General features: G+C 35.5%; 1 long non-coding RNA gene across 1 annotated transcript; it reads right to left on the bottom strand.

Annotated features, from left to right (window-relative positions):
• Positions 1–2,302: 2,302 nt before the first annotated feature.
• Positions 2,303–5,426, bottom strand: LOC124898960. Its single transcript, XR_007056107.1, has 2 exons — positions 3,540–5,426; positions 2,303–3,487 (listed from the first exon to the last, which is right to left on the bottom strand). It is a non-coding gene; the product is annotated as an uncharacterized LOC124898960 (long non-coding RNA).
• Positions 5,427–13,641: the final 8,215 nt, after the last annotated feature.

Genomic DNA, 13,641 nt, shown 5'->3' with positions numbered 1-13,641 from the left:
AACCAAGTATCCTCACCTCTTCTCCGCTAATTCAGACTCAGCCTAAGTTTATAGCTTTCCTTATGCTTATTCAGTTTCATGTCCAAATTTCAGTTACAAACCAGTTTCATGCTCAGATTCCCATCATAAACTTGGTATCAACTACCATTGCATATTCAGTCATGTGTTCATGCATCAGACATGCATTCTCCTTGTGAGAAACTCAGTTATCAGAAATCTCATTCATGTATTCATGAGTCAGTTTAGTCATGAAATCATGCATCAGATATCCATGCTCAGTATGAATCTCAGCAATGTTAGTCATGTAGTCATGTTCCATTTGTTCAAGTTCAGTTATGTACTTCAGCTTATCGTTTCTCCCATTTCAGTAAGTCTCATTCGAGGTGAATGTTCCCAAGGGGAAGATATTTTAATACCCCATACTTCTACATAGCTTAAAATCATCCTAAAAATATTAAAGACTTGCTTTAACATATGAATCCATTTTTATACATGTGTAATTTTCAAGATTTTTACTTTTTATCATGTGAAAAATTGAATAAGTTTCCCGTCGATACCAAATTCGCCCAAATCCGACACCCGGGCGAAGAGTTAGAGCCATTTTAGTAAGACAGTGTATCACCTAAGCCATCAACGCGTCACGGAGCATGCTAAAATGGCAATCATCAAAATCCGGTGGGCCTCCGCGATTATGGCGCATCGCGCCAAGCTTCGAATCTAGAGTTGTCAATTTCCAGTGTCTCATTGCGATACCACCACGTCGCATTTAGATTCCAGGTCCCATCCAGTATTGCAACGCAATTTCACCGAGTCGCTTCATCAGCCCAGTTCCGAGTTGGCAATTTCCAGTGGCACAAAGCGATAGCACCGCATCGCGCCAGGTGCCTGAATCGAGTTTTCAGCGACAAAAAATAAAAACCTTCTAAGGGCAATTGAGTCTTTTTTCATGACCCAGATCAGCCTTTAACCACGGAATTATGCCCTAAAAACACTATTACATCACTTTTTCCCACTTTCTCTCAAGAACAAAATCCTTCTCTCTCAAGAGGCAAAAACCCTAGCTCAAGAAATCAAGGCCAATTACAAGAATCTTTCCAAGAATTTAGATGTCTAGGTATGCATAGTGTTAATTCATGAATTTCTTTCGTCCATGAAGCCCAAGAATCAAGTTTTAAATCATGTATTATGAATATTATATTGTGGGTTGATTATGTTTATGTGATTGTTGTTGTATGGTTCCCAAGTTGGAATCCCAATGTGTTTTTATGGAATTACGTTAGTAAACGAGTTTAAATCCATAAATTGAGTAGTTTATGAGGTGTTAATTTATCATCATACCTATGCCCTAAGTGGTGCATGTAAGGTATTTGATAAAATGCCTAGAATACTAAAAATTATAAAATATAGCTCAATTGTGACTTAAGTGATGGATTCATGTTTTACCCTTATGTTCAAATTACTCCCATGCTATTGATGTGCAATGTAAATGTTTGTTGAAATGCTCATGGTGCTAGAATATGAAATTATGACATTGATTATATGCATTCCTTCCATGTACAAGATTATGATAACCATATACTTCATGAAATTTCCAACTTATTGTATTAGAATTGTTGATATTGGTCATGTGTTCAAGAAGTGTCAAGTCTTGTCAGTTTCATGCTATCGAGTCCTGGGGGTACTTGTACCCGATAATTTAGTTGTGTCTAGAGCCTGTGTCATTTTTTACGATACTCTCAGTCAAGCCATGTTTAGTAAAATTCAATCAGTCATGTGACTCAGAAAAACTCAGTATCAGTCCAGTTCCATTCACTAATCTCAGGAATCTCAGTCTCTCATCATGTCACAGTAGTATTTAGTTCGAACCTTAGTAAACTCAATCAGTTAGCAGTGTTTTAAGGAGAAATTTTAACTTTTTAAAAGAGTCGCCACTTAATATTGAAAAGAATTAAAAAACCTTTATAAATACTTTAAACGATCCAAAATAGAAAATTTGTTTAAATTTTGAAGATTCTAAGCAAGCGATTCCTATTAACATTTTATGAAGGTATTAAGCACCTAAAACATCCGCTAACTTGCGGTTATCCAAACTGTTTGCAAACGTCTTTTGACTAACTTCAAAAAGATTGATTTGTTAAAAATTGACTGATTTTTAGAAAAGACTTTTGTAAATTTAGGCGACTTAGTAGGAATTTTAACTAAGTCTAAACAAAACGAACAAGCAAATAAACACATAAAAAGGGAAAGGGAGGAGAAAGTAAAGGATTTAGGCCATTGGACCCAAATCAACGAGACCTGTCCTAGTCTAATTAGGCTTTCGACCCATTTTCACCTGTCCTAATCTAATCTAGTTTTCGAGCGCTTGGCTCGGGTCTCGCTCCACGTGGCCCAAATGAATGAATAAATAAACAAATAAATAAAAACAACAATAAGTAAATAAATAAAACAACAAATGAGACTTTTAAGTCTCATAGCCACTTCAAACGTGGGATTTTAACCCATTCTTCTCCTTCTGATTCCTCGTATCCGTACGCCATCTAATTCGTTTGACTTTCTTTGAGGCTTGACTCAGAAGAGAGGCCTCATTGGCCCGTTCATGAAAGAGAGGAGGAGTTCGTTTGGACTCCAAAGCAAGTACATGCAGAGATGAGAAGGAAAGAAAAATGAAGGGATTAATAAGTATTCCGAATTAGGGATAAACATGCTAAAGAAATTAATGATACAATGAAAGATTCAAGCATAAATGCGGAAAAAAAATGCAACAACAAGTAACATGTCTAATAATACAATAAACAAGATACTCCACGTAACGCACTAAAAGACAACCTCGTAGACTTGGATTAACCTTTTAACACGAATCTGCTTCTTAAGTACCACTTAAATACCAAATACTAAAAAAAAGAAAGTACTGCCTCCTACTATGTATTAGGCAGTGATTATAAACCCAAATGCATGTCATCAACTACTGCAGGAACATAGTGAGGGCAACAAGAAAGGGACTTCAGCAGTAGCCTATGAATAACTGTAACATGTTCTCCTAGAAACTACTCCCAAAATATGGATTCAAATAATGTTAAGCGTTAGAAAAATTTTTATTTGTGCAAAGATATGTCACAACTTGCGAGTAAAGATGAATGGCATCATTTACATAAAGATAAGCTGCACATGGTAAATTTAGCAAGATGCAAATGTTGTATATCAGTTATCTTAAAAAGAAATAACTAAATAAGACTTTCCCCTTCCTAACCCCACGTGATTAAAAGGTTCAGTCTGTATCCGCAACATGTGATGCGGGATAATCGAAGAAAACACATGAATGCGGAAAGAAATACGACTCATAATGGCTAGAGAAAGCGCACAATCAAAGAAATTCTAGTTTACAGAGAGGATGAGAATAGTCACACGATTTCAAGTAGAAGGAGTTAGATCAATACGTTTTAAGGCTGTGGAAATTATTTTAATTAAGCGAGGATTTTGACCGGACAACCTAAAGATTTAGCGAGGGTGATAGAAAGTTAACAGATAAGAACTCAAGAAACCCAAAGATTTAGCGAGGGTGATAGAAAGTTAACAGATAAGAACTCAAGAAACCCAAAGAGCAAGTTAGTTTATAAGTTAGTGAATCCTATGTTATGGGAATTACCATTCACATCTAATTTCGACTAGTTACAGTGAACTTCAAGAAAGGAGGACAAACGACTCTAAGCATGCATCTTCTATTCAAATCATCACATAGAGAAAAGAGAAAGACCGGAACAAACTTAAGCAATCAAACTCTCAGAAGCAAACGTTTTAGATATAGTAACAAAACCACCATATCCGAGCTACTCTTACAACCACATTTCGGGAGTATACTACTGCCAAGATCTGAAATTGGGGAAAGATCCGCAAAATCCAATCAGATGGGTAGATTTTCGGAAAGCTCATGCAAAGGTATTATGGAAGAAACACCCATCTTGTCACTAGAATATTTCACTACTTTATCGAATAGCAACCCAAAAGAAGAAAAGAAAAAAAATTTCTTTATGCTCATATCAGACTCAGACTAACTAAGACTAACTGCATTTTGGTAAACGAGCTTACGATGATTAAAAAAAAGGGAAATCATGATATTTCAACAAGAATACTTTCCAATAAACCAAGCAGACATCCTAAAATGTTTACAATTGAACATTAGGGTAGAACATGGATTTCATGCTATTCTACACTTTTAAACGTGAATTAACGGTAAAGGAAAAAAAGCTCGACATGGAGATCAAACAATGAATCTAATACAACGCAACCATTACACATTTTTAACGCACATAGATCCTATGGCCTTTGAGGCCTTCTACAGAGAACACCGAGCATACAAGAAAGAGTTAAATTACCATTTTTTACTACTTCAAAGCGAAAACGAGACAGAACCAAGATAATGACGACAAACAAAACAACGTCAAATACTAACCAGGAACAAGACACCATCAGCCCTAGATACTAGACAAAGTCAAAGCACGAAACTTTAGCTATGAAACCAACTATTCACCTCAGGCAGTAAACAAAATGAGAGTGTTACGTCGCAAATTCATCAACAATGTCAAGATTAAGCGGCAGATTTCAAAGCTGAGGCGAAACTAGCAGAAATTGCATATCAGGCAGCTATGACAAATTAGCTACTCCCAGCAAAACAAGGTTACGACTACGACTACATTAGCTACGAAGAAAAAGAGACGAAGAAGAAAGCGGTCAAATTAAAGGAAAAGCAGAGTGTATTTACCTCTTTAAGGGCAGCAAATCGAGACGAAGAATTGGTATGGAGATCACGACCACCGTAAAAACTTCTTCACCGTCAACTCGAAGCTCTAATTTAGTCGATAAACTTTCAAAACAAGAACAGAATTTCTACTAAAGACCGAATTTTCTCCAAGAATTTTTGTTCTTTTTCTCTCTTCCTTAGTTTTTTCCAAATCCAGTATTTCCAATCCCCCAAAATAGTGACCCAATGGGTTCTTATATAGAAGACGGAATTGGGGTATTTTAGGGATTTTTCAGGGGGAATTTCGAAATTCAAAAGATGAGGATAATAACAGATTGTACCCTAATTTGGATTTTTTGGAACGGATTTCAAAAAATGGCCAACAGAAATTGGGGGAAATGGATAATTTCCCCAAGAACCAACGAAAATTTACAAAATATGTACGAAATAGTACCATCGTGGCAGAGATTCATGCAATTAGCCATTGGGGGGTGTCACCTAGCTTGTTCAAAAGATTTTTGGATCATTTTCTCGTCCTACGGATGCGTGAGATGCGTGACGAAGGTGAAAAAGAAACGGGTTGGGGTCGGGTTTCGCTGTTAGACGTAGGTCGACGTGGTTAAGGGTTAATCGGGGCTGGCAAATTCGGGTCGGATCTGGGTTGAGACGTTAGTGTTGTCGTGGAATTGCTATTTCCTCTTGTGTTTTGCTGACGAGAAATATATATATGGGAATGGGCCGGGTCAAGATTGTATTGGGTTTTAATTGGGCTGGTAGTTAAAATTAAAAGGAGAAAAGGAGCTGCTGCTTTTTTTTAATGACTTTGGGCTGTTAATTTAAATAAAAAACAAAAGAAAAAAATACATAAAGTAGCATACTTAAATATTAAATTACAAAAAAAATAGCAACACTTTTATCAAATTATATTCTGTAGCATATGTATTTGTATTTTTGTAGCAACAGTTTGCAAAACTATAAAATACATATCATAAAAGCAGTAAAAATCATATATATTTGTATTTTTGTAGCTATTTGCAAAAATACAAAATACAACTTGCTATATTATGTAATTATGAAACTGTTGCTATGAAACTCATAATTAAGGGAATAAGTAGGCTATTTCTGAATTTTTCCCAAAACAAAAATAGGCCGCTAGTGGATGGGTTGTTTTGGGCCTGGGTATTGGGTTTTAATTTGGATCAACTGAGTAAAAGAGTTTCGAGAATTAGGATTAGGATTTTGGATTACAATTTAGGCAATTAACTTTAAATTCTAGCCAAATTGATTACCAATTGATCAATTGCATTACAATTGGGCCAATTTGATTTCAATTAGAGTCAAATTTAATAAATTGACTAGATCAAATCGAAATTCGCTACGAATTAGTGCCTTGTTTAATCTTGAGCTTCTTGATTTGGTAAAATTAAAAAAACATTTATCCAACTAAATTATTTTTGAGAGAAAATTATATTTAAATCAAGATTTTAATCATTTGAATTTGATATTTTATAAAAATAAATATTTAAGTAACAAAATTATAAAATTTCGTGTAATTAAACACGATAATACATAATTGGTACTTAAAATGATCAATTTACCCAAATAAATACTTTAAAAATCCTTTATTCGGATAAAATAAATGTTGTAATTTTATTTGAAAATCAAAGAAACTTCGAATTAAACTTAGTTATGGAGGGCAAAAATTAGGTGTCAACAAGCAGAACTCAGTAGCATTCTGTCAGTTAACAGAATTCATTAGTATTCCGTCGGTCAATGGAAATCCAGTGAACTCAGTTCAATATAGTTAATCAGTAAAATCAGTAACAGACCAGTCCAGCCTAGTATGAACTAGAAAATCAGTTTTGTGTCTATTCAGCTGGGAGTAGGATTCAGCACCGAGTGAACCCAGGGATGAGGACACACACTGTCAGCCAGTAGAGGGTGTGATCCTTAGTAGCAATCCCTGCATTCTAGAACTACGTAGCCAGCGTATGTTGAGATGTACCCCTATGAGTCTAGGGACTATACATCTCATTTGAGTTTTCTTTACAGGAGGGGTTGACGGAAGAGCTCCCTATCAGAGAGGATTTACCCGTGGCATGGTACTGACACCCTTCCAGCTAGGGTTATATGTTGGACCCCACCAGTTCAGATTCGGGGCATATCGGCGTAGGTTGAGATGTACCTCTACAAGTATAGGGACTATACATCTCATTTGAGTTTTCCTTACAGGAAGGGTTGATGGAAGAGCTCCCTGTCAGAGAGGGTTTACTCCCAGCTTGTCTTTACCCATGGCACGGTACTGACACCCTTTCAGCTGGGGTTACAGGTTGGACCCCACTAGTTCAGATCGGGGCATGTCGGTTAGATGAATTCTCCCACAGTTTCAGTTACAGAATCAGGACTGTCAAATACAGTCACTCAGTCTCAATTATAGAACTCGGATAGTTCTTCCGATATCAAGACTATCAGATACAATCACTCAGTACAGTACGAAACTAGGATAGTTTCATCAGATTTTAGGACTGTCAGACACAGTCACCCAGTTAATAGTATATTAATTATATGAAATTCATGTTACCAATATTCAAATTTCAAGACTGTCAGATACAGTCAATCAGACCAGTTCTTCATAATCAGAACTGGCAGAAACAATCATTCCTTTATAAGTAATATGATATCAGTTCCTCAGCACTCAATAGACTTAGTAATTCAGTATCCCAGTATTAGTACTCAGATATAAAAAAATCCTCATTATCAGAATTCTAGAGTCAGTGTTTTCACGATTTCAATCATAGTCATGTATTCATGCATGTATTCTCACGTTCATGTTATTCAGTCAGTTAGTATTGTTCATGCATATAAATCATTGCATTCAGCCACCTTACTTGCATATCAGTACATTCAACGTACTGACATATTTGCGTTATGGTGTTTTATACCATAGGTTTAGAAGCACGAGCTCTCGAGAATCCTTAGTAGATCAGACGTTCAGCAGCCAGACTAGCCGTAAGTCCTCGTCATTCAAAGATAGCATGATTATTTTATTACTTTATTAGTTTAGTAGTTTGGAGTTAGTTGGGGACATGTCCCATCAACTTCACAGATTTCAGACAGTTTAGAGGCTTTCAGAACAGCATGTTTCAGACAGTTTATTTTAGTTTTAGGTATTGTTATACCCCATTACAGACATTGTTTTATATTCAGTAGTAGTTTAATTTTGAACCTTATGGCCTTACAGCTTATATTCCGCATAATTACAGTATATTATTCAGCACTCAGTTACAGATATCAGTCATGGGTTAGCTTGTGGTTATTCGGGGTCATGAGCACCATGTAACATTCTGGGTACTAGATTCAGAGCGTTACATACATAAAGCCCAAACGACACTTGAAGTGGGATAGGACTTACAATTTTTGGAATCGACTCAAACAATGAGGATTAACTCATGCCCTAGTTCTTCTTGGCTGGGTGACTCTAAATTATTTATTTGGTTGGACCGAATCCCGAGTAGGGCAGCCTACGTATCTCACTCCCGGGAGAGGAGAATCAGGTCACACGTATTTCTGACAACTTGTTTTGCTTGATTCTGATTTTTTTTTTTCTTTTGTTGACTCTTTTTCTCTTTGAGGCCTAGTCTGACTTTATTTTTCTTAACACTCTTCTCTTTTGTTTTTTCTTTTTTTTTGGACCTATTTTTCTTTTTCTTTTTTTTTTTTGAAACTTTTTTGACTCTATTGTTTTTCTCGACATTTTTCTTTTGAGCTTTGTTTGCTCTATCTTGATTCCAAAAGAGGGGTATGAAAGAACACTAAGGTTCAAATGGGATGAACAAAAGATGACACAATGTTTGGATAGCAGAATGAAATGTCTTCGTCATATCAACCCTTGACAATGCAAATACACATCATGCAATATGAAGTGAAAGATGAAGATTACTTGTGACACTTTAACAATACTAACTTTAACTGAGCATGTGTGTCACTTCTTCTTCTACACTTGTCAAACATACAACTTCACCTTTTTGTACATCTTTCACATCGAATGATCCATGCTTTCGTCGAGCTGATTATCTTTCTGTTTCTCTAGATATAGGGATCATGTGTCCACTATTTGACCTAATTTAGCTTTGTTTTTTAATTGGTGACCAAGTTATTCTTGTGATTCTCAAAATAATTGCCTTGATTTTCAAAGAAGGCTTCAACTTATCACCAAATGTCTTAACACTCTACCTATTTAGTAAGATGTTTTTTTCTAACTTTAGCCCTCTGATTCAAAGTTCATTCTTAAACAGGATTTTAAGACATGGATGAAAATTCCGCTAGCATGTTGTATCACTAGAATCAACATAAAACGTATTGTGTAAAGAAAACAAACAACACATATTTAAAATACAAAGGGAAAGGGAAACTTCATTTAGTTGAAATAAAAGATAGAAGGGTTTGAACATAAACGACAAAGGGACAAAACAAGATAGATCTCGAATTACAACCCTGAAATAATTTGGGAAAAGAAAAACTACCAGACCTCTTCCTAGTAGGAAGAGGAGTGACTTTCTAATTGCTGGCTTGACATCTTAGCCACTGGTTTGCATATCAGCATGACTAGAGTTTCCCTCACTGTCAATGTTCTGCACCATAATCAATTTATCTTGAATCATCTTTTCTATTTCTCTTTTCAAAGCACGACAATCTTCAATACTATAACCCTGGACATCAGAATGATATGCACATTGTACATTAGGATTAAAACTTCTTGAATGCGGGTCAGAAGTATACCCAAGGAGAGGAGTGATCATACCCTACTGCACCAATCTCTAAAATAAACTGGCATACGACTCTCCAATTGGTGTGATTCAATCCCTAGGCTTCTGTCTCTTTTCATTATTTGACTTGGATCGAACATCGAAACTAGGATAAACTTAGATTTAGAGGTTCCTTGGGGAATTTGTGGGGGTCGAGGACGATGTTGAGGGACAGGCGTATGCCATTGTGGATAAAAAGATGGATGAGCATCCAATTATGCATTGTTCAAATGATATTGAGGAAGTGAATTGGGATTTCTTGGATTTTGGAGAAAGAAACCTTATTGCAAGTGGTTATGTGGATCTAATTTGTAAGCTCAGGATTGAGGCTGCCAGTATTGGTGGGTTGGACCTCTCAAACTCTGTTTTGGCCCTGGCATGACAATAGGTGTGTTTTCCTTCTTTTTTTCTTTAGTTTCCCTTGATTAATTGCAATGTCGTCCCAAATGTTTCACAGAATTCATCTGATGTCCATCAGGCTCTTCAAATTTTGATGACTCAAAGTTTGGAGGAAGGTTAATACTTGAAAACATGCTCCAATCTTTATATGAAACATCTTTTTTACCCGTGAGTCCTAGAAAACTTTTCATAGCATTTTCTGCGCTCTTCATTTTTCCAACCATTTTCTCCTGCTTTTCTGCCATATCAGACATCTTGGTAAGAAATTTTGGTGGTCCAATTAAATTAAAAGAAGGCTCAGAAGTATAACAATGATCATTAAGAGTATTAAACATGGGTTCACTAGGGGCATGGGAAACCACAACCGTTAGACGGATAGCCAATGTGGAAGCCTCAGTAGAGGGTTGAGCAGCAAAATCACAGACGGTATGTGGTGTTGTGAATGTAGTAGGCTTATACTTAGGAGCTAAAGAAGGAGTGGTGGATGTATTGGGATGCAACTGGCATGGCATGAATTCCGAGGCATGTTGTGGTGCGTCAACAACAATAGGAAACTAACTTTGCAATTGTGATGGAAAACTTAAGATATTGGCAGGGTCAACAGTGAGGAATGGATGGGGAGGTATCCCACTGGCCCAAGCTCAATACATTTCCAATATTTGTTGTTTTAATCTCAAATTCTCTTCCTTTAAACTCTCATTTTCCTAACTCTTTGTTTTATCCATGATGTCACTCTATATCCTTATTGGACACAATTAACCTTTTCTTGGATTTGGTGTGATGTGAAGAACCAGCTATAATGTCACAATGCCACAAATCAAGCACATTAAACTAACTGGGCAAGAGATAGTAAATGCATAAGAGTTCAACACTTTCTCAAAACATTTTTTTCCTTTTTTTTTAAATTTTCACCGAACCCAAGGAGGGCGCCTACGTATCTTACTTTCGAAATAAGAGAATTGGGTGTCTGTAGTTCGTGAAGTTTGGCCACCAAAGGGCTAATAAAACTCTTTCTTTTTTCTTGAAATTTAAATAAGAAAAGAAAATAACAAACTGTCAAAAAAATTGACGAAAACTTTTTGATTTTTTCAACTTTAAAATCTCTATACAAAATGAAAACCTATTAACACCAAAGAAGAATCTTTTTGGATTTTCAATTTTAAATTTCATACGAAAATGAAATTTGAATCTATTAGAGAAAAATCTTTTTGTAGTTTTCTATTAAAGATGTATATGAAACACCTACTCTAATGAAGAGTGAATACAATCTTTTTGGGGATTTTTTCATATTGCTATACAAAATGAAAATTATGATTACCAAAGAAAATCTTTTGGGTTTTTAATTTTGAATTTCATATGAAAATGAAAATTGAAACTATTAAAGAAATTTTTTTTTGCAGTTTTCTTTTAAAAAAGTATATGACACCTACTCTAATAAAGAGTGAAGAAAATCATTCTGGATTTTTCAAATAAGATCCCCGAATCAATAATAGGCTGTCTACATATCTCACTCCGGAGAAAGGAGAATCAGGGGTGCATAGTTCGTCCAGATTAAACAAAGAGAAAGTTAAACAACCGACTGAACCCTAACCTAAGAGACACAACCACAAACAACGTTAATAAAATCTTTTTTTGAGTTTTCAATTTAGCACTTCACATAAAACTAACACCAACTTATGAAAGAAAAACTCTTTTTTAGTATATTCGCTATATGAAATGTACAAAACTTCTACCATCTTTTTTTGAATTTTCCCTATATGAAAAGCTCCTATTGAAATTAAAAAAAAAATGGAGTTTTCAAATTGTGAATGCTAACTAAAGAAACAAAAAGAAAATCTTTTTTATGTTTTCGTTTTTTTTAGAAAATGAGTGCAAAAGGTAAAACTCTTTTTGATTTTTGGATTATGGAAAATAAAAGCCATAAAAACTCTAAACAACTACGAAACTATTTTTTTCCATCTTTTTTTTCGATTTTTTTTTCCTTGCCAACATACCTTTCTTTAATTCTAGCACATGTTTTCTCCAAATCAATCTGTCAAATGACCCTGTTACCCTCAAAGATGCAACATTTAACACGTAGGAATGTTTTAGAGGTGAGTCTCCTACAAAAGATCAAATGGGTCCCGCTAGGCCTCAATATGACGCAAAAGCATGACCTAAAGGCTGACCTAAGCAGGGGTCCACTAACAAGGCTGTTCGGGGGAGCGTATGGTTGATAGTGGCTGTGAGAGCTTTCCACCCACTCCATACGTTCGACGGCTCCCCCTCCTAAAATAAGGATGACTTGATTAGAATTCGTGTACACGAATGTATTCCGGGACTTGTTGCGAAGAAAATGACTCGGGTTATGCAAATGATGCCAGATATAAAGCGGTAACACATAAAGAAAGACGGTAAACAAAGAACACGTAGGCATCCAACAATGATAAAATAATAACAGAAACAAAATGTTTATATTCCTACAGTGTCAAACTAAGCCGATATAACTTAAAAAAAATAAGCTTGAATTCTAAAAAATCCCCAGCAGAGTCGCCAGAGCTGCCACACCCCTTGTTTTAACCAAAACAAATTGATTTTATGTTCGAAAGAGTTTTTTATTAGCAAAGTGACAAAATATGAAAATTTATTTCGAAAAAGAATTTCTACTGTTTCAATCAAATTCAGTGTCACCACTTGGCATAATCTGGTGTGCCAAGTCACCTTTGGAAAGTCTTTTTCAAAATAGTTTGACTCTTTAAAACTGATTTGCAAACAGAGATTCCGGCTAAGGAATTCTGTTGACCGAGGTGAAGGTGTTAGGCACCCCTCGGTCTCGTAGTTCGACCACGGTCGCTTTATGGAGCGTATCGGTTATTTTTGGCACTAAGAATGTATAAACCACACAAAACACATAAAATAATCAATCAAACAAATAAAACAAAACAATCCAAAAATATAGTGTTCAATCCAATTATACAGTTCAAAATATTAAAAAATTGCGAAAATATAAGTTCTATTCTAACTTACACTAATCCTAAACTACGCTCTCATGCTTTACTCGATGTCTCGAGCCTTAATCACGAACCTCTTTCAAAGACATAATACGTCAGGCCATTCTCGGTGAATAAACACATGAAATCTCGGGGCATTCCCCGGCGAATGAATACATTTTAAGGTGATAAAAATAGAGAAATCACTCAACACAAACATTTACATATTCGATGATTAGAATCCTACGAGTTGCCTATCCTAAAACCTAGAATTTGCCTATCTATTTAACGGCCTAATCATGCTACTATCGTGTTCAACAATATTCATACTTAAACCAAATTAAACCAAAATCAATGAATCTTAATCAATCCAAATTTACCTTTTTTATCAATTTATCAATTCCACCCCAAACAACCAATTTCAATTCTCAAACGAGATACCATCTCACTATACAAACCATAATCAAAGAAACACACACATTCATCACGATCAAACAATGCACAATATTCAATTCAACACACCAAATATAATAATCAATGAAATAAAAAGAGGGAAAGAGTAGAATTGAACCTCAATGCCGCTTTTCAAAGCGATGTAATGTATTATTTTGATTAAATTCAATAGAATCTATGTCCGAAACCTCTATTTGAACCTCAACAACGGACTTACCAACTCAATCAAACTCGATTTCTACCCATACCCGCTTCAATTCTCCCTTATCCAAACCAAAAT

This window comes from Capsicum annuum, chromosome 5 (assembly GCF_002878395.1).
Source record: "Capsicum annuum cultivar UCD-10X-F1 chromosome 5, UCD10Xv1.1, whole genome shotgun sequence".
NCBI classification, from domain to species: Eukaryota; Viridiplantae; Streptophyta; class Magnoliopsida; order Solanales; family Solanaceae; genus Capsicum; species Capsicum annuum.
The sequence above is the reverse complement of the archived record's forward strand: the minus strand, read 5'-3'. Positions and strand labels throughout refer to the sequence as shown.